The sequence below is a fragment of the Dendropsophus ebraccatus genome, chromosome 14, assembly GCF_027789765.1.
Source record: "Dendropsophus ebraccatus isolate aDenEbr1 chromosome 14, aDenEbr1.pat, whole genome shotgun sequence".
NCBI lineage: Eukaryota > Metazoa > Chordata > Amphibia > Anura > Hylidae > Dendropsophus > Dendropsophus ebraccatus.
In genome coordinates, this window is record NC_091467.1 from 32,009,881 (window position 1) to 32,031,505 (window position 21,625).

Genomic DNA, 21,625 nt, shown 5'->3' on the forward strand with positions numbered 1-21,625 from the left:
GCCTTCCAATACAGCTGCTGTATGCCCTGCATTCTTTCTACCCTGACACAGTGCTGCCACCTATGTCCGTGTCAGGAACTGTCCAGAGCAGTAGAGGTTTCCTATGGATATTTGCTCCTGCTCTGGACAGTTCCTGACATGGACAGAGGTGGCAGCAGAGAGCACTATGTCAAGAATATACCACTTTCTGCAGGACATACAGCAGCTGATAACTACGGGAAAACGTAATTTTCTTTAAATAGAAGCAATTTACAAAACTTTCTGATTCCAGTTGATTTTAAAACAGAGTATCCCTTTAACATAATATCACAGTCAAATTATGGTTGTAAAACTGTGTCAAACACTGGCCACGTGTGAATGCACTTTAATAATAATATATTTTCATATACCGTACCATCTCCAGCAGTATGACTAATAACTTTTTGCCTCTATACACTGTCATATATGGGTGTATTTGAATTCTCCGAATTTTGTGACCATCTTTGCCTCTCTTCCCGCTGTAAGGGGCGTTTGACAAGAACTTAATTGAATGCTACTTATGTGTTTTGGAGCTTAACACAGTCAATGATGAAGAGCTTTAAGGCACATTAGCTCGCTCCATACTGCTAGGATTCTGCACAACAGATGCCATTATCCACAAGATCCGTCTATTAGGATGGACTGGATGTAGCTTACACAAGTTTGTGATAGACAAATGAGAGGAGGGATCCAGAAATCCCGTGACAAACGCTTCACCCTGTCTATACCAACTGTGGGTGTTTACAGTAGTTGGGGTCAATACACAGCATGGTGCCCACGAGGAGTGCATTATGTAGGCAGCGCACAGCTTCAACCATCAGCAAAGCATGAAGAGCTGGGAAAGAGCTTGTGAACCTGGAAAAGCTGACGTCGGAATCATGACAGATTACCAAGGGAAGAAATGCAGTGATTAGACACTTGTTTTCTCCAGCTATAGAATGCTAGATTGCTTGTTGTCTGTATATCTCTATGCCAGGTTCTAGAGACATAGCATAGGTACTGATCATGGAGAGCAGGAGACATCTATCCCCGGAAAACTAAGGTGCTCATACACACTGCATATAAATGGGCTGGATCCACCAATTTCACGAGGACCGGCAGCTTGTCTAATGGGCGTAGAGGTGTGATGACTCACTGAAGAGACAATATATAAGTCGCAACTTCTATTTAAGCTGTTACCAACAAATTCCACTAATCCACCCACTAAAGCCAAAACACAACTGTTTATGCAATTTGTTTAACTGCCATTGACTTTAATGGAAGCTGCATAAAGATTGTAGCAATAGGCGATACACTGTTTACTTAATATCTATTAAAGTCAACTGAGGTTATACAAATTGCAATGTTTCCCATGTCTTGCGCACCTCTGGGCCTAGTAGCCCTCTTAGCAAAATGGAATTAGTTAGCTTTATAAAACTGATGGGCTTAGGACCCATTTTGACTCCTAGTGGACAATGGTGCTGTTCACGAGTTCTCTATGTGGAGGTGTAAGCTGAAACCAGCCATCTCTGGTTCAGACTTATTCCTCAGAGAACAATAGGGCCAGGCAGAGGCATAACTACCACTTGTAGTAGCCATAGCGGCTGCTATGGGGCACATCACATCAGGGGGCCCATCCCTGCAATACACTGGCCCCCTGAGCTCCCAAGGTAGAAGCTGACCATGGGGGACACTATGTATTAGGGGGGTAGTATAATAGGGGAAATGTCTGTTCTGGGTGACACTATGTACAGGGGGATATGAAGTGAGATGCCTACCTTGGGGGACACTAGGGTATATGTCTACCTTGGGGGGGCACTATCTACTGGAGGGGATACTAGGGGAGATGCCTAACATATGCTATCTACTTGGCGGAGGGTTAACAAACTGGGATTATCTACATTAGGATGGGGGAAAGGAGAGGGGCCCAATGAAAAGTTTGCTACAGGGCCCAGCCCTTTCTAGTTACACCCCTGGGGCCAGTCTTTGAAAATCTATCATACCTGACCCTTCTTCTCCCCCCAAGGCTCTTTTAATGGGTCGGATATTGGCACACAGGGTAGTTGCCTATACAGGACACTAATTATTATTTTTTTCTTCTGGTGGAATCAACATTGTATAATTTTTCCTTTCAAAGCAGTCTGTTAATGCCCCCATACACCTAACAGCGGGTACTGGCAAAATTATTATAAGACGTATGGGTAACTTTACGGGCAGTGCTCCATGGAAAAGGAGTATGCAATACTGATTCCTTCAGAAGGAAGAAAATGGCCTCTCTTGTGCCCCCTATAGACAACTACCATGTGTGCCAATATCCAAACCATTAAAGTGACTGGTAAAATTACTAGAAATACTTGGCCACACCAAGCACCCATCCGTAGACTGTTGTTTTAAAGCAAGTTACTGGTTAACTGGATGCAATACCCCAGACTTGAGGCAGCTACCTCTGGGTGACACTACAGGCAGATTTCTTCCATCTAGAGAAGAATTACTTTGCATAGTTGCAATAGGAAATTAGCGAACAGAATCAATATTCAATTGAATGAACTGCATCATTGAACTCCATTATCCAGCCTGTAACAGCTGCATTGCTGACGTACCTGATAGGCTCACTGTACACTGAGAGGTTACACTCTCAGAAAAACTAGTTATTGTGTGTAGGTGATAATAGCACAGATACAGCATTGCTTTGCCATCACAGAGACCTTAATTCGTAAGAAGATGAGAAAAGCAGCAGGGGCAGGAGCACAAAAGATGTAAAAGCCTTTGGGCTTCTAAAAACGCACTCCAGACAAAAAACCATGTAATTCTAATCATTAACATAAATGGAAGCTATTAAGAGATGGGGGGAACTTCTAATAGGTACATCCAAAATCTGCAGCACTATTGTACCGAGCCTCTATGAGTCATCGGAAGATGATCACAGGTTCTATGTGCTATGACACCACAGTCTCACTTCATCACCCCATAGCCCCCCAGAGAGCCGGGGCTGCTTATCCAGCCTCCTCCACGGCATGTGATGTCTTGTGAGTGGAGGCTTCTTGTTAGCATTTGTTAATTGTATCACAGAGAAATGAGATTAGCATAAATGAGGCCTGTGCGACAACTCCACATTACACCGCGCTTCTCCAGCTACCCGCGGTCTTGATATTAATTCCCCTATACAATGTGACACAGGATTTTCTATGCTCTAAATGTCCTCCTCTTCTCCTCCATGTCACCTCTACTGCAAATCCACCCTTGACGTCTCCTTTCCCCTGAATGGTACTTTTCCTATCGCTCGCTGCCAGGTTCAATACATCTACAGCTGGTGCAAAGCTTTTTCATAAGGAGCCCCTGATATAACCTAACCGCCACCGTCACATTGCCATCCACCCCCTGCGCAGTTTACCTTACCTGACCTCTTCTCACACTAGATTGCAGATTTTCATCAAACATTCCTGCATAAATATTTCAGGGGAATTTAACTTCACTAGAACAAGCCCATTACATGAACTCTGCTATACCAGGCTCTGGGGAAAAAATGCTGGAAATGAAGCAGAACGACTAAAGATATCTACACTATCGGATTACCATACACAGGCAACTGCAACACCCAGCATGCCCAGACGAATTGAGAGAAAGCAAACCTTTAGGTCAGTGGTGGGGAATCCACAGCCCTCCGGCTATTGCTAAACTACAATTCCCATCATGTCTGGGCAACCTACACTAAAGCTTTGGCTGCCCAGGTATGATGGGCAGCCAAAGGAAAAAAAAAAAAAGTCTAAAATTTTCTATTTGCAAAAAGGCTGTTTTAGAGGTTCAAAATGAGAGTGAATACCATGTGTGCACACAGCCATAAGGTTCCTATACAGATTTTGGCAGGACTGCTGACTATACTTTGTGTATGGAAAGGTATGGCAACTTTTCTGCTCACAGATGAAATTGAGAAAGAAGAATAGTGAATGTTCAATTCCATGTTCAAACTCTTTGTTAGAGAAGCCGCCACCAGAAGTAAGTGTCTGTATGTGGAATAGTTACTAGTGAAACAAGCCATATAAAATGTACGGGCTCAGTCACATAGAACAATCAGGTCACATTTTCACAGCATGTAGATTTATATATTTAGACTAGCAGATTGTGGTTGTTTTTTTGTTTGTTTATGATTTTGTTAGTTTTTTTTTTTTTTTGCTTATAACCTAAAGACCTTAATATTACTGAATGTAATGCCATGTGTGGTCTATACTGCAGTATAGTTTGGTTACATTTTATTACATGCAAACACTGCCATGTGTGAAAATAGGCAAAAAAAAAAAAAACTTACATGAGTATTTTGGAACATAAAAATAAACCATGAAAAGGCAACCCCTGAATAGAGGCTGCTCTCTCTTTTTTTCCTCATTCACTGGCTATATTTATTTTATTGGGGTATATAATGGAGTCATCTACCAATAACCACTTTGCACTGGCATAATAATTAGTTTACAATCTGTATGTCTGAACATTTCCATACTAATAATAGTCAACAGGCTAAAAAAAATATACATATAATTCTTGTGTAATAGCTTTTAATTATATTTTCTTTAATTTAGGGCACATAATTGTTTGGGACTACAGCACATAACCGGTGTACAGTAAATTGGAACCCATAGACTTTCAAGGGAACTTCTCATGACTTTCATGCTGCCCGAATCTCTAGTCCTCAGCGGCTCCTGTCTGCCCACCTGCCTTGACTGATAGATATCTCATTGTTTGGGTATAAGGAAAGATCTGTCATTTAAGCTGGTTTCACACACTGCATTTTTTTGGAAACCTGCCATTGCAGTTTTTACGCCAAAATCTGACGTGAATTCAAAGTAACAAGTAAAATATTGGAAGGACTTCTGTGTCTTCTGCCTGCCGAATCCACTCCTCACATTGGCCTTAAGGTTTGTGGGTCAGGGAGAAGCTGCTGGGGGCCACCCTGATGACACAATGTTCGGGCAGCATTAAAGTGATTACAAGTTCCCTATGACAGAAGAAGCATAACTTGCTAGTGAGTACATTTAGGGGGAGATTTATCAAACATGGTGTTAAGTGAAACTGGATCAGATTCCACCTTACATTACTCACAGACTATTTGGAAAATGAGAGATAGAATCTGATAGGTTGCTAGGGGCAACTGAGCCAGTTTTACTTTACACCATGTTTGATAAATCTCCCCCTTAGTCTACTACCTGACTGCAAAAGTAGACTACAATTGGGGAAACAAACCAAAGGTGGTCTGATTTGACTATGTATAGTCTATTGGTGTAATGCTGGTAGACGATAGTATGGTATATGGCAGAACAATGATGGGGCGTAAGCTACTAAAGGCATTTGGGAGACTGTATGGTGGTTGTATCAACCGCATAGTGTTGTAATAAGAGGGTAATAATCCTTAACAATGTCCCCAGAGTATTAGCCTGATTCTCAGCTATTATCTTGTATGAGAAAGTATCTAATGTGAAGGCCTATTGTACCCCGATAGTCTGCTGAAATGGTTAGGACCCTAAGTTGAGGGCCTACTACCTGGCTCCAGTTTCATAAAGGTGCTTTTAGGAACCAATAAAGAAAAAAAAAAACAATTAAACGTTGTATGTAGAGGCGTTACCTTGTTCTGTATGGCACCAGAAGCCGTCCTTAGTTCTTTTTTACGGCTCATTGGCGTGCACGAGCCCTTACCCTAGACAATGTTACTTAAGCTCAGAATTATACTAATAATTGCTAGGTGTAAGCCTTAAGATTAACTCCATTGTACATTCATCCTTTGTTAATAAGTGTGCAAATTACCGGGTAACTTTTAGCTCCGCCGCTACCTGCAGAGAGGGAAAAAAGTAGCAGGAAATATATTCAATCAGTCAAGGCGAAAGCGTTCAGAAAGAGATAGAATTAGGTGCAGAGGTCGTCCAGGGTCAGGAGGAGAGGTCAGACAGTGTGGCCCACCGAGGCTTTATCTGCCAGAATATGCAACCCTCTTACAGCTGCTGCCTGCTCAGAGCTCTTTAAATCAGAACTAATCTGATGTGGCAGGCTCATAAATATTCATATTCAATATATTTATGCCCGGCGTCACTGCACGTCTAACGGACAGGAGGGATATTAATGCGGATAAATCAGCATGTCTCACCCAATAATTATTCACAGGAGCATGTTGCAGGCCAAGCACTTTCCTTACTATCCTTACCAAGTACAGAGGGACCAAACTCGATCACTAAATGTGTTATGCCAGGAACAGAAAACATATGATTGTCGTGGACGTATCATCCTGATGTACCTGAGGCCAGCAGATCAGACTGTGACATTAGCTGCCCTAAAAGTCTTCCAAATGCCAGCCTTTTCCTGGGTTCTAAGCGGCACATACAAAGTGAAATCACTGTATTTGAAAACATCATTACATTCATACACTTCTTAGAAGAGAACTTCCTATCTCCAGGCGACAGAAACCGCTATGAGGCTTCTTATCCCTCACAGGGAAATTTAACCACTTAAGAGTAGACTCAGAGGCAGCAGTCATGTCTCTTGGTTTGCCACGAATCCGGCAAAACTGGGGCAGGGTGCTGCTGTTTTGGTTTTCGCTGCAATTTCACAGTAACAGTAGCGATTTGTGACATTTCCTCAGAGATAACAGCAGAGGGGACACTTTGTGATCTGCTTTAAGATCAAGAGCACCACTCTTGTCCAACGGGCTGTGTCTGGTATTGCAACTTAACCTTGTCACTTGAATGGGCTAGAGCTGCAATTTCATTGGTGGTGCTTAAAGGGGTTATCCAGCATTAGAAAAACATGGCCACTTCCTTCCAGGGACAGCTTGACTCTTGTCTCTAGTTCACGTGTGGTTTGCAATTAAGCTCCATTCACTTCAATGGAGCAGAGTTGGAAAACTGCACCCAAACTGGAGACATGAGTGGTGCGGTCTTTGGAAGAAATTGGCCATGTTTATCTAACACTGGATAATCCCTATTATAAGGCCAGTCCTGTTTCTCGCAAATTGACAAAAAACAGACAATGATGAACCTAGAAATGCTGCTTGGGTAGGGACAGGTCCCATTTATTTCAATGTCCGGCGAGTAGTTAGCTAGTAACTAGGTTCAGGTCATTTAGGTTCAACATCCCCAATCCTTCTGTCCCCTTAGGGATGGGGAACCTTTGGCTCTCCAGCTGTTGCAAAACTACAGTTCCCGTCAAGCCTGGACAGCCAAAGAATTGGCTTTGGTTGTCTAGGCATGATGGAGGATTAAAAGGTTCCCCATCCCTGCTTTACATCACTTACTGAGGAGAGAGTCGGGAAGTCCTCGTACACATTAGAAGGTCAAACGATTCTACAAAATATCTAATGAGTATGAATGCGATACAAGCCCTACAAGGTCAGCCCTTTATATACTGTAGTATACAGAAATTACTATTGCAGGATCTTCTGTTGAGAACACTACCCTCACTAGTTATAACTTGGTTCGGAGGCCTATAACATTACCCATTGGAGATTAAAGCTTGGCTAACCTTTGCTTCTGGCAGCAGCTGTAGATACTGAGCTTATAATAAGCTGGCAGATATCCTTCAGTGTTTTCTTTACTATGAACTAAGTTGAAACACAAAATTTAGAGTGGCGAAAAGATAGTGACTCAGTCTCCCATCAGCAACAAGGAAATGAAGTGAGCTGCGAGTGATTTCCGAGAAGCAAGAGGTGAATATCATCAGACTATTTATCCATGTTTCATTCAAATCTAATTTTCCGACAAATAGATAAAATGGAAGTAGTCGGAATTTATCTAACCCATTTAGTCCAAAGGTGTGAATGGTAGATCCGTATTGGAAGGTCAAATGAGAAGGTTATGAGATTAATTTACAAAAGCTAATGGGGAACCTGTCCCAAAGTAGTAGTAGTCTGGTCCATTGACATGTTATCCAGCAGGAGAAGCTGAGCAGATAGATATATAGTTTTGTAGGGAAAAGATTCAGTTTAACTTCTTTCTGTGCTTGGGAGGAACTTTGCCAAGTGTGACATCTTTTCCATTCTTAGGGTATGTTCAGACTACGGTATACACTCGGAAATTCCAAGCGGAGGTAGTGCTGCGGACTCTGCTTGAAGTTCCACCTGTCCCATTGGCTCAATGATATTCTCAAACTCAATCCGCCATCTGCCCAAAGAATTGACATGTCTATTCTTTGGGCAGATGGAGCTTGAGAACATCATTAAGTCAAAGGAGAAGTAGCAATAGTGCGCTAGGGATCCGCAGAACTTTATACCCTCACCAGTAGGAGACTCAGGTGCAATGGAATAGTGAACCAGGACAAACGCATGTAGACGGATGCGGTGGATTCACTCGGCACGTTTGTACTCAGACTAATCCATTTTCCATGCATTTGTCCTGGTCCACTATTCCATTGCACCTACGCCTGCTATTGGTGAGAGGATCAAGTGCCTAGCGGACTATTTCTGCTTTTACGTTATACACCAGAAACCAGGTTTGGTATCGGTGCCCCTGGAAGAGCTGCGGTGATTATATGTATGCCTGCAAAACAACTACGCAAGGTGAGTGCGGCATACCTTTATATTCTGTTTTATTTTATATTCTGGTAAATTGGATATACTGCACCAGAAAGAGCCCTTCTTGTTTTGTCATTGAGTCAATGGGACAGATGGAACTTCAAGCGGAGCGTATTCCGTAGTGTGAACATACCCTAATGCCTATTAATTGAGCTGGATGCAGCCAGTGATTGGCTGAGCGGCCTGTCATTTTAGAGTTCTCGCTATGTCTATGTCATATGTCTATGTCTCTTAACTTTAGAAAGGGGTACAGTATATCCATTGGTGCAATATATCAAATTCACTGCCTCCTAGAAATGACAAATTGACCACTGAACTTTGACCGCTGATTCATCTAGACTTGTTATTTTATGCAGGTATTTACTAAAAATGTGACTGATTTTCTCAATATCACCTGTTCTGTCTCTACCCATTGCCAGCTCAATTAATAGGCATTAGAAGGGAAAAGATGTCACGCTTGGCAAAGTTCCTCTCAAGAACTGCAAGTTTACCTTGTAAATATTTCAAAGCCTTCTGCCAAGGAGAGCAAAGCGACTGCGCAGTAATTACAATCCAGCCTGCCAGCTTGGTATAAATAATGAATGGCAAAGGGCTGGCGTCTGCCTATGCCTCCTCTCATAGGGGTTGCCCTGCACAGAGGCAGATAAACTTCTCTAGGCTTGACTGCAGGGCACTGTCTGCTTACTGCAAATAATGGAGAACAGGCGTGACTTTGGCATCTATATAAAACCAGGCGGCTTTGTAGCCTCTCAGTAACAATTAACCATATTTCCTACATGCGAGTGTGCCCAGTAATGTGAAGCGGGCCGACACATGCCGCAGCACACTGGGGTGTTAGTGTATTTAATTATCAGTGGGCACAAGATCACAAAGAAACAAAAAGCATATAGCAGGCGCCAGTAGCGGGTTTATAGCCAGGCACAGTGGCCATGTGCCCTGGGCAATTGCAAATGAAGGAAACTCATTGAGTCCGGTATAATGTACAAGCGACCATTGACACTACTGGGTCACACTAGGTGACTGTGTAAATGGGAATAAATTCATAGCTCGGCTGCTGTTCTAGTTTAATGTATCAGGCTGTAATTACAAGCACGGTTCCTCCTGCCATTAGACTCTGGTAGTCATATTTATTGGGATGTTATTCTGCCATCTACACACATAGATATTATGCCTACATGGGTCTGGGGTGAAAGGTCACCAATATAGCAAAAATGTACCTTTCTAGCTGTCTCTATATAGGGGATATTTTAATATGTTAGACACTGACCTATAAGGTAGCTACTTCCAAGAAGTGGTGATTAAAAATGGTTTCTCTCTTCAGAAGAGTTAAGGCCCTATGACCCTAATGATTATCGGCCTTACATGGCCGATTGCTGACCGTTCAGGCCGACTATTATTTTGTGTAATAGCTAGAGATGAGCGAACCTTGAGCATGCTCAAGTCCATCCGAACCCGAACTTTCGGCATTTGATTAGCGGTGGCTGCTGAAGTTGGATAAAGCCCTAAGGCTATGTGGAAAACATGGATATAGTCAATGGCTGTATCCATGCTTTCCAGACAACCTTAGAGCTTTATCTAAGTTCAGCAGCATTAGCTAATCAAATACCGAACGTTCAGGTTCGGATCGACTCGAACCCAAAACCGGTTCGCTCATCTCTAGTAATAGCGCATTTTGAATGACAGTGATCTGCTAACATGCCCAATGTCGGCTGATTGTGGTTTTTTAACATGCGGAAAAATACTGATCATGTCAGCAACGGCTCTTATTCAATTCTGTGCTTGCTTCATTGTGTGAACTGTCAGGTCTTTTTGCGGCCGAAATACACTAAATTGCGGCCGCAGAAAACTGACATGTCAGTTCTTTGCGGCACCGTATGGGATCCCGGCTGGAGCGTATACTATGTGTATACGCTCCGGCCGGGATCCTATAGCAGCAAAGGCAGCGTTCCACACCGTACAAAGTACGGCCGTTGTTGCCGATGGTAACAAAGGCCGTACTTTTATGTAATGTGAATATAGCCTTACATCATCAGCCACTAATTTCAATTGTCAACAGGTAGTTACATTTCATTTGCAACACATGGGATGCCGTTTGCTTTCGTCTGCGATCTGAAGTAAAACGAATGACGTTCAGCTAATCTTCAGACTAGCTTCTGCTTAAACAACTTTTCACTCATAAAAAGTACTTATAATAAGGGTATCCGTACTTTAATATGTTAAATTTAAAGCAATTCATACAATTTTCCCTATACAAATAGATCAATTGATTCCAAATTTGACTGCCTGCCCTTGAAAGAAAAAAAAAAAAAAAAAAAAAAAAAGCGCTCCAGCCTGCTGTCAGTCATTTTGTACAATATCTGTCATTTTAACTCCTACAATGCATTGCTCTATGTGACCACATACTCAGCAGAAATCTGAAAATGAGGAAATCATTGTTTAATTCAGGATTAGAGATGAGCAAACATGGAGGAAAGTTTGTCGAACCCCGAGCGTGCAACATTTGATTACCGGTGGCTGAAGAAGTTGGATGCAAGTCCTAGGGAGTCCTGGAAAACCTCTGGGTCTGTGGGCTATATGCAACTTCTTCAGCCACCGGTAATCAGATGCCGCATGTCTGGGTTCGGACACATCAGAGTGTGCTCCATGTTGGCGCATCTCTATTCAGGATCATTATAAGATATGTAAGGCAAAGGAATTACACCATTATAGAATATTAATAGTTAGACATAACCTGTGCAACGTTGGTAAAAGTGGAGTGCTCCTTTAACTATTTGCCTTTATGAGGGTAAACCACAAAATGGTATTTAAGGGAAGACACAAATTCTTACATTAATATTTAATACCATGCACTTAAGTCCCCACAGACTTACAGTTCTGCCTAGAGACAAGGTATTTACTTTCTGATTGGAAATCACTGACTGATATTCCTTCATGTATTTGCAGAATTCTGTATATATTGTATAATTGTGAAAATCCATCATTGCAGTAGAATAGGCGAGCAATATTCTGTGTAGCAGTATAATAAGTTTCAGGAGAGATTCTTTGAAAATATCAATCTAGGCTTCAGTAAAATCAGGGTAATCCCTCTTGGTTTAATCCTCCATCCTAACAAGTGTTAAAAAATAAATACGATAATCAGTATGGATAAGCAGAGGGATTTTCCTCCCTCACCAAGTAAGCGGTACCTTAGAATAGGAAGCAAACACATGAACAAAATTAGCCAAAAAATGCTACCCCACCCCAATACGTTTCTGACCACACTCCTTGAGGGTGGCATGAGGGCCTCACCTCCTCTAATGGGACCTCAGCTGAGAGTCCAGCACCATGAAGCTCCATTGGCATTTACAAGTAAGCACCAGAAGTGTCAGGTCCACCATTGGTGCCATGTTGCCTTCACATGGAGAATGTGACAGAGTTTGGAGATGCCATGGTGAATGTTATGCTACCTGCTACATGAACCAGTATGACTGGTTTAGTGGGGGGTTGGGGGAGGCATATTCTTTGAGGGTCGCACAAACCTCCATACAATAGCCTGCACTGCCCTAGGGTTAGGCAATATTGTCAGATGTTACACAGGTGAGGTGGGCTCTGGGCTCCTCCTCCTCAGTGTCATGTGTTCTAAGACTTTATGTTCTGGAACACCTGATACCCCCCCCATCCGCTGTTTTATCAGGAACATGCCTAGAAATTGTTAGAAGTGCACACAGGCAAGTAGAAGCCATCATGTTAAAGTAATAAAATTCAACCACATTATATAAAGTAATGAAATTAACCCTCCAAATAAAATTTTTTACTTTGACTTAGGCCACATTCAAACGCCCGCTATTTTGCGGACCTATAATGGGTATTTCTCCGCCCAGCACAATGTACTATCATCATGCCGGGAGCAGGAAACTGACAATCTCCGCAGCACTGTAGTGACAGAGTTCCCCGCTCCTGGCATGATGTTGGTACATCATGCCGGGTAGGGAAAAACTCCAGTACAGGGCTTTCCCACCCATAGGGTCTGCACAGTTACAGACATGGAAATAAGCCCTTTAGGTGTCATTTGGAATCCAGCCCTCAATTGGTTGATGTTTTTGGCTTCCAATGACTGTTCATACGTTGTTTCATTCTCAAGAGATTAGTGATTTCTATTGAAAAGTTTCAACTTGAATCAATCAGTCATTGTTCTCCAATGGGTGGGGGGGGTAGGGGGGGGGGGGTCTGGGAGTAATGGGCAACTCCAATGACACTGAATTCTTCATTCTCAGTATCCAAAAAGGACAAGGGCTACTGGCTGCCCTTCCAGTACGTATAGGGTTGGTTACCCAGTTTGTCTAGAATGCCAAACGTTCCTAGCAGTAAAATGCTACCAGAAAGGGGGATAGAGATTTAGTAAGCAGAACCAAGTTGTAACCACAATAATTTATGTGAAACGTATGAACTATTAAGCAGCCTGTGACTCACGTCTCCGTGATGATTCCAGCTCTTAATCACTCGATCAGCTGCATTGACATGAATATGTACATAATAAAAGCCTTCATCTGTGCAAGTGACAGGAATGCTCATTTATTTTACACAGTTCTTTACAGAGAGGCAAGAGCTTAAAAATACATTTACCAACGAATCTCTATTAACCCCAAAAATGCCTAAAAAAACAGAAACTTCTAGCAATTCTATTAAACCTCTATAACAAGCAATACAATTTACAGCATTAACCCTATCTATGCATGGTTGGATTGTACACCTCCCTGCTTCTGCCGAGCTCCTAAGTCGTTGTATAATGAGAAAGGGGGCAGCAGACAGTCGTCGAGATTCGTTTCCAGACTGGTAATCCAACAAGGACTAGTGAATCAGCAAAATTTCAAGGGGACATCCAGACTGTGCATAGCAAAACCTGCGCTATATGTTCTATACTCAATGCTAAATATGAACACAGGTCAAATTAATTTTCAGACATTATTAACTATCCTGCAATTTCCCCACAGTTGCAACACTACAAAGCCAAATTAGATGTCCAATTGGCAATCCCCAGAGACTGTCAGAGGACATGATGATTTATATCCAGACTCTGACTAGTAAAAATTCTTCATGCATTGTGGATAGAAACGCACATGAGAAGCTGTGACATTCACAGAGGGATTGTGGAGCATGCCAATATATGGGGAGTCATCAGCTTATCTAGTGAATTTTCACGGGAAATCAGGTGCGGAGCTCCATTCATCCAATACATAATCGTAACCGTTCTCGAGCTGACGCCGATAATTGTGCTGCATTGTGCAAAGAAATCTTCCCAGGAAAAGATTGTTTTGGGTACATTTTCACGGCTGCATCAGCATAATTTCCAACTTGGGAAGCTTCTAGAGGTCAGCAGGTAAAGTACAATTATGCATATACCGCTAAATCCATTCATACGTATAGGACACAATCACACAGTCGAGAATAGAGGAAAAGTACATTCTCACCTCAGTAAAAACTGACGGGAGCACTGCACCATTCTGCTGGGCTCGTAAAGGACGCTGGAGGAGGAGAAAGACAGAGCAGCACATTAGGAGCCAGCCTAATACTGCAGTGTGTGCACTGAAGCAGATGCACAGGTATCTACGCACCAGCCTTACAGCTGCAGACACACAGTGTGCCTCCTCCGCAGGGGGGTGGAGGGGACAGGAGGAGGTGTAGATACTTTCGGTTTTCCATTAACCCATGGGTTTCAGTGTTTTCTCTGCAGCTGGGGCTCTGTAAACAACACTGGCAGCACCTTGACAGTATGAGCACCTTAACACCTATCAACATTCAATACAGTGAGACTGCTAGGGGGACCCAAATTATGCCAGACTGGATGGAGAGGAAAAAAAGAAATAGCTTGATAGACAGACAGTTCTACACTGATATTAACTGAATTACATGATTTATGAGACCATGATCCGTTGTCAGCCCCTTATAGAGTAACACATTTTACCTAGGGGAACGCTGCTTTGAATAAACAAGCCTCCCGAAAAAAAATCGGTTACTGCACTACTAAATCTCTGTCACTGCAGTGCATAGAAAATACAGAGGTGACAAATGGAAGAATCACAGGGAAATGCAAAATGCTTCTCATTCACACAAAGGAGGGGGCAGAATGTGGGAAAGAGGAGATTTTTTTTCTCTCTCTTCAGTCTTTATAGGTAAAAGAAAAACTAAGGCTATGTTCATTTTACTACGTTGATTTTCGGCTGTATTTTTGGCCGTATTTTCACCTCAAAATGAAGACCAAAGACATGATTGCATAACCTAAATCATGGGTCTCCAAACTGCGGCCCTCCAGCTGTTGCAAAACTACATTTCCCATCATGCCTGGACAGCTAAATCCAACGTTTTAGCTGTCCAGGCATGATGGGAGTTGTAGTTTCGCAACAGCTGGAGGGTGGTAGTTTGGAGACCCATGACCTAAATGATCCAACAATTCAAGAATTTAGTGTAAACGAGCGCCGATCTGCTACATCGCCTATTACACAGCTCGATTATCCTTTAGCAAGGGCTGCACGGACATTGTTAGCGATGTCCATGGAGCCCTTTCCCTAAACTGTTCAAACGTTACCAGTGATTGGCTCTGCGCCCTGTCAGAGAAGCTGCGATTATTGTTCAAATTCGATCGTTATCGTTCAAATTCGAATAATCATCGTTCCATGTAAACACAGCATAATAGAGCCCTCTCAATAGAGAGCACGTCTCCTGACACCATCAGCAGTCGGAGAAAACGCAACGATGGGAAGTAGTCGGCAGATAGCTAGGTAGGGAGACCTCTAGTGGTCTACAATTAAGAAGTATTTCTTAACTACATTACAGATGAATTTGTAATGGTTTGCAATTAGAAAATTAAGTCAAATCTCATTCCCACTAAAGTCATATCTAATGACAGTAGCTCTTTAGACTCTTGTGGAGTCCATTTGCAAACAATCACATTAACTCTCCCTTCCTCCCCAGACATAGGGACTAGAGATGAGCGAACCTGGAGCATGCTCGAGTCGATCCGAACCCAAACATTTGGCATTTGATTAGCGGTGGCTGCTGAACTTGGATAAAGCCCTATAGCTATGTGGAAAACATGGATATAGTCATTGGCTGTATCCATGTTTTTCAGACAACCTTAGAGCTTTATCCAAGTTCAGCAGCCACTGATAATCAAATGCCGAACGAGCGGGTTTGGATGGACTAGAACCCGAACCCGGTTCGCTCATCTCTAGTAGGGACATTTGGAACAGCCAAGCATTAATGTGTTCTCAATGGGGAGGGTTAACTGCTGTCATAGAGGCTGAGGCTTATCTCTCCCAGAACAAAAGGGGTCAGGCGGTGATTTTCAATCACTGACCCCTATCTCTACTGACATTTGCCTGTGGTCTGAAGAGAGTCAATATTGTCAGAGGATGACTAACAATGTGCTTCCTATAAGTGGCAATAGCGATAGATAATAGGAAGGAAGACAACAGAAAATTGCAAAAAAACCATGAAGACTTGAAAATGGAAGAGTAAACACAGTCTAAGGGTGATAAGTTGATCCATATGTTGACAGTATTGTCAACATTAAATTGCTATAAGCGTGGAAGACAGATTTACAGTGCTTGGATCAAGGATTGCGAGAACAAGAGGGAATCCCTGTGTCATGCTCCACCTCCTCAAATCCTGCACTAGGTATAACATAGTTTTGGTTTTGCCCAGATTATTCCTTGTACATTACATATCTTATTTATTGTGCATCTTTGTTAACATTAACTGCAGTGATGATGACCAAAGTTGGCCAGGGTGGCACCATCTGGAGAACCCCTAAGCTATAATGTTTTTTTAATCAATACCATAGCCAGTGCTGGCAGAGACAGTGATTCTGTTCATTGTTACAACGCTGACAGATCAAGTAGCCGTATTCTGCGCCTATAGTATGCTCTGTCCTGATTGTAGGAGTCCGAGCCAATTTAGACTCAACTGATCTCACGAAGGATATGGTAAGCCAGGGACATCGCTTCCAGCCAAGATGTATGAAAATTATCCCAACCGGCTGCTCACGGCTGCTGGAAGCCGGATGAGACTCTAAGAATGGATGGCCAGATGCCATCAGTAGCAAACTCACAGGACTGTTCAAAGCCAAGTCATCAATAACAGAATCTTGTGTAAAGTGAGGTCATCTTCTAAGCTCTCATTTATCTAAAGATCTCAGCCCAGAATCCTCTTCAAAATAGAAAAAAAAAAGTTCCCATTCTTAATCCCCGCTTTACTAAGTGAAAACAAGCTCGATGACACAAAATCAATCATGACAATTCTATGATGTAATCTTCCCGAGCTCCATTAAGGCACATGCTCTGGCCTGTTTGTATACACAGGGATCATCTATAAGGAATGTGCCGATTTAAAGGAATCCTATTGCTCTATGACATGTCAGAAGTTTATATAGGTCAAGAGAGCCCTTCCAATTTCTAAAAAAAATAAATAAATAAAATTGGGTTGCTGTATACCACTCCATTTGCAGGTCTCTGACTGACCACTCCTCTCCAACCCCCAAAATGGAGCTTCTATGATTGGAAATTGGATCTAAGGGGATAATCTAAGTAAAAGAAAAATGTGGTAACTAAGTATAACTTACATTTTTTATTTTTACATGTTCTAGAGACCGGTTAATAGTTTTGTATAACGTAAGTAGCAAATTGCGGCACTCACCACTATAGTATGGAAATTAGGTGCTTTTATTTACAAGTATCCATGTCGATACTGCGGTAGGACTGCGGGTTACATGCCAGGATAACAGCAATCAAAACCTGTTTAATTGTTGTTATCCAAGCGTCTAACCCGCAGCTCTGCCACGGTATCGACGTGAATACTTGTGAATAAAAGCACCTAATTTTCATACTATAGTGGTGAGTGCCGCAATTTGCAACTTACATTATAAAGTTTTATGGACTCTTGAACACTTCTAAAGCTGAGCACACCAATATAAGTAAATAGCCCTCAACGACTTGCTCGAGTGGGTTCCTCACATGCCAGTGAGGGATAGTCTCCAGGGTAAAAGAGGTGGACTGCTGTGCCGGTTACTGTTTCTTATTTGATGTAGGTTAATAGTTTTGATTGGTAAGGTCTGGGCATTCGGACTCAACGACTGCTGTAAGAAGCCATAAGTATGAGGCTAGGCGCTTCTTTCCCTGACTCCCAGCAGGAGATGCCTCCATAGACTTATTATGGTCTAAAGGTCATTTTACACAGGCACATGTAAAAAGGCAAGCGATCAGCCAACAAATGAGAGAACACTTGTTAGTCGGCTGATCACTATTAGAAAAACGTGGCTGCTTTCTTCCAAAAACAGGATAAACTTTGCCCTTTAGGACTCCCATTAGATCGCGATCATAGTGCTTTCCTAATTGAGCAGTTTAAAAAAACTAAAAGAAAATAGTCAATAAGCCAACAGTGCAAAAAAGAAAAAGCAATTAGGCCATAATCCTTATTAACCCTTTAAACACCCTCATCATTAAACCTAAATAATTTTTATGAGTCAGCCATAGCCAGACAGGATAACTAGGTCTATGTGGTGTAATGGCTACTTGTGTCACAGCGTGATAATTAGAGCATTGCGGCAAAGATGATGCCAGTGATATTGAGCTTTAAGCCTTGTATTGTGCAGATACCATTCTGCTCAACAAATGCTTCTGACCGTGGTCAATTCTGCAACAAACCCCACTGTCCAATAATAATTAATGCAAAGAAGAGGATTCTTCCGATCAGTTTAACACATTAAATGAGATTCTTTTCATCCATTAAAAAAAGAGGCTTTTCTCCTCATTAATAGAGGCCTAATGTGATTTCCAGCAGGGCATGCAAAGGAGTCTGAAAAATAAGAACTAATTGGTGAGCAAACAGCTGTACATATGAACCCAGAGCGGGTACATTGCATAACCTTGTCTCATCGAGTGAAAGGAATGATGGGAAATGCCCGTGGGCAGCAGAAGAGAAACACAGGGCATGAAAACACATGCCAACTCTTTCACACACACACATAGCCAACTGGTATAACTAAGCAGATGATTATAGTAACCTACATGCTACCTGAGGGCAAGTATACTGCAGGGCCTTCTGCTTTGCTAAAAACACTGTAATTGACCATCCTATAGAAGGAGGTCTAACATGGAATAAGACCAACTGGTCCATCTAATCTGTTGTTGTATTGTTTTATTTTTATTTTTTATCTTAGCCTAGATATATGTAGTATTGGAGTCTCTTGTAACTTAAGGTGCCCATACATATTACAAAACAGTTGTCAAAACCTGACGACTGTCTAAACCATGGGTCTCCAAATTGCGTCCCTCCAGCTGTTGCAAATCCACAATTCCCATCATGCCCGGACAGCTAAAGCTTTGTATTTGGCTGTCCAGGCATGATGGCAAATGAAGTATTGCAACAGCTGGAGGGCCGCAGTTTGGAGACCCATGGTCTAAAGTCCCGACCATCGGATTCCCGATTCAGAAAGCTAGAACATGTTGAGATTTCAACTCCCCGATGTTATTGTTCTGGAAGAGATACGCCTCCATAACAGTGTTATGTGACTTTTATAGGGGGTACTAGGCACTATTCAACTTTGTCGACCATCCATGTGTATAGGGGAAGGGTCGGGATAAAAAGCTGTTGGTCGTGTATGGCACCTTTATAAATAGTGAATCACTGAACAAAGAAGTTGCTGGTTTTAGTATGGGTCATTTAACAGTGGCAGGTCAATTACCATTCACATGTGCAATCGACAATATAGATAGTCAATGAGCATTCATTTACTTTTTTACAGGCAAATTATCTGATAGATTAGAACAAAAAATTATTTTAGAAATCGTTCAAGCCCATTTGTTGGTTTCCCTCCTGGTTTTGGCTAGAAATACTGAAACTACACATAAAAATGTCCTGTGTCAGCCGTCCATCCCCTGTTTCATTGGTTTGCTCCTTGGCTGATCTTTGTGATGTTTACACAGGCCAATGATTGGGAACGTTCATTTACTCCCCCTATCACTGGTGCGTATTTAAGGCCCTAAACTGTTGGAAATAATTGACTGCTTTAGACCTTGCTCACATGACAGTATTATGGTCAGTATGGGTCAGTGGATCCAAAACACAAAAGACTTACATATCTTACATTAGACTTTTTCTCTGTGTTTGTTCCACTCCAAGTCTCAGCTTACAAATAGTGGAATGGATGGAAAACACTGCTATGTGAATAAAGCCATAGACTTGTCTGACACACCGGACCGGTCCTGCTATGAAAAGAGGACCATACCGCAGTATATGTATATAGTATAGTACAGTATAAGTACAGGTCCTATTTTTTTCGTGGATCCAGATCTTTTCTGTATCCAAAGGTGTGTGCAGAAAACTGCCTCACAATTGTGGTTGCGTTGCGTGAAGGAGACCTTAGAGGAAAGCATCGCCAGTAAAGATGAGCCAAACTTTAGTGCCACTTCACGAAACATTGAACAATCAGCATTTGACTTCCGGTGGCTGGGAAAGATGGATGCAGCCCTAGGGCTTCTTGAAAAACATGGATACAGGCATAGGCAAAGCAGCAGTTAGGGTGCTATTACACAGAGCAATTAATCAAAGCAGATTTTGCCCAGTGTAAGGGTGGGTTCACACTACAGAATCCACGCGGATAAATTTTGGCAGATTCCGTCATTCGTACCAGTTTGTGGCGGCGCACCTTTCCGCCCGTCCCATAGACATCGGCAGAGCCGGGCTGGGCCAATTCCGCTGTCTGCCGAAAGTAGTAACATGTAAATTCTTTAGTTGAATGTGGAATCCACCCATGCATAGAACGATGTCTATGACACGGGTGGAAACGCGCGTGGCCGTGAGCGGGTATGAGCGACGGAATCCTCCAGAATTATCCGTGTGGATTCCATAGTCTGAACCCACCCTAATAAAGACAACAATCAGCCGAGGATCCGATTATCAGCTAATCATTGTCCTTCACCAAGTTTAAAAATCATTGTCCGCCAACCACGCACCTCCTATCACGCAGCTCCTGATGTGACTAGAACATAATAAACACCTCTCCTTGCTCCCTGTTGCCCTCCTGTGCATTAACAGGCTGCTGTACTGTCCCGTCTCACAGCCGGTGATTGGCTGTACAACCTGTAAAATGAGCAATACAAAGACTAGGATAGCGATACTGTCTATAAAGCAAGATAAAAACATACCTCAACACGCAAGTCATGGATCAAGAGGCTGACAGAATTATACAGACATGGCCGTGGCTGGATCACAACCCAAGAAGTCTGCCGTGTTACAAAGCCACAGTAGAAGCCAATGCTGGACTATATTATATCTGACACTGACTGCTAGAAATAATCTCTTGAAATTTAACAGGTCTTTGAAAGAAAAGCATGCGAGGAGCCATGTTACATATATTCCAAGAAGAATGATGTCAGTACAAAGGAATTGTGGATAGAAAGTCTACAATCATAGACATCAAGAATTTCTAGGGTGCTGTCTAGTAAATCTCGCAACGCATGTAAATTAAATTAGTCCTTAAAGGGGTATTGCCATTCCAACTAACATAATTACATTGACAGAGTAACAGAGTTGACAGCTCATTGTCTTGATTACCAACCACCACTTTGCTCTAAAAGCAACAGTCTGACTGGTGTATACAGTATATAGCTATAATGTCAATGTATAGAGTTATAGTGTATATATGCAGTATAATATAAAATACGTATACTATACCTATGTATACACACCAGCCAGACCACTGCTTTTAGAGTGGTGGTCAGTAACCTAGACAATGAGATGCCAACAATGAAAGGCACATATTAGGAGAAAAAGACAAGTTTGCTTAAAGGGAACCAAATCAGCCCAATTGGCTGATTTGGTTCCCTGGAGCACAGTATACAGCTCATGTGCAGCCTGCGGCACGTACCATCCGCGGATGCAGCAGAAGCTTTATACTGAAGAAAATGAAATGCAGCGTATGGCAGGCCAAGACGGCCATGTAGTCATCTGGGTGGCTCCCCGCCCGTGTCTAGTCACCAATCTCTGTCTGTCAGTGCGCTCGGAGGGGATGAGTGAAAGGCAGAGTGGCTAGTAACTGGTCTCTCTGCC

At 42.4% G+C, this 21,625-nt stretch overlaps 1 protein-coding gene across 5 annotated transcripts in view; it reads right to left on the reverse strand.

The window, feature by feature from the left end:
- Positions 1-21,625, reverse strand: part of TANC2 (tetratricopeptide repeat, ankyrin repeat and coiled-coil containing 2) — a 355,778-nt gene that overhangs the window by 118,151 nt on the left and 216,002 nt on the right. Inside the window, exon 1 of one of the 5 annotated variants that reach the window (XM_069953553.1) lies at positions 13,990-14,007. The exons of the other annotated variants lie outside the window; for them this stretch is intronic. The gene's annotated coding sequence lies outside the window, so the exon portion shown is untranslated. Of the gene's footprint in view, positions 1-13,989; positions 14,008-21,625 lie in introns of those variants that run through there. 5 annotated transcript variants of the gene reach the window in all.